The 816-nt window shown below is 37.4% G+C and overlaps 1 pseudogene; it reads right to left on the bottom strand.

Moving 5' to 3' along the window:
- Nucleotides 1-503: 503 nt before the first annotated feature.
- Nucleotides 504-594, bottom strand: LOC139077568 (U2 spliceosomal RNA; annotated as a pseudogene).
- Between the last annotated feature and the right edge of the window lie 222 nt (nucleotides 595-816).

The following is an 816-nucleotide window of genomic DNA, read 5'->3' as shown; positions in this document are numbered from 1 at the left end:
TAACATTCACATTAGATAAGTGTCCCAGAATGACAAGAGAGAGACAAATGGGCAGAGAATCTACTAGAAGAAATAGTAGCTTAATATTTTCCTAACTTAAGGAAGGAAACAGATATCCTGGTACAGGATGCATAGAGAGCACCAAACATGATAAACCCAAGGAAGCCCACAACAAGACATATTATAATTAAAATGTCAAGAATTAAAGATAAAGAGAGAATCCTAAAAGCTGCAAGAGAAAGGCAACAAGCTACACACAAAGGAAATCCCATAAGGCTATCAGCTGACTTCCCAGTGGAAACTTTACAGACTAGAAGGGAGTGTCATGATATATTCAAAGTTCTGAAAGGAAAAAACCTACAGCCAAGAATACTCAACCCAGCAAGGTTATCATTCAGAATGGAAGGAGAAATAAAGAGCTTCCCAGACAAGCAAAAACTAAACGAGTTTATCACCAAGAAACCAGCCTTAAAACAAATGCTAAAGGGACTTATTTAAGTGGAAAAGAGAAGACTACAAATAGGAATAAGAAAATTATTACCAATAAAATCACTGGTACTACACTTGATCTTAGCCAAAAGGCCGAGAAGCAATTACTACTCAGCCATAAGAAATGACAAAATCCGGCCATTTGTGACAACATGGATGGACCTTGAGGGTATTATGCTGAGTGAAATAAGTCAGAGGGAGAAAGTCAAATACCATATGATCTCACTCATAAGTAGAAGATAAAAACTACAAAAAAAAAAAAAACACATAGCATTGGAGATTGGACTGGTGGTTACCTTTGGGGAAGGGTGTAGGGAGGAGGGCAAA

This window comes from Equus przewalskii, chromosome 19 (assembly GCF_037783145.1).
Source record: "Equus przewalskii isolate Varuska chromosome 19, EquPr2, whole genome shotgun sequence".
Lineage (NCBI taxonomy): Eukaryota > Metazoa > Chordata > Mammalia > Perissodactyla > Equidae > Equus > Equus przewalskii.
This window is presented reverse-complemented; position numbering and strand designations above follow the sequence as displayed.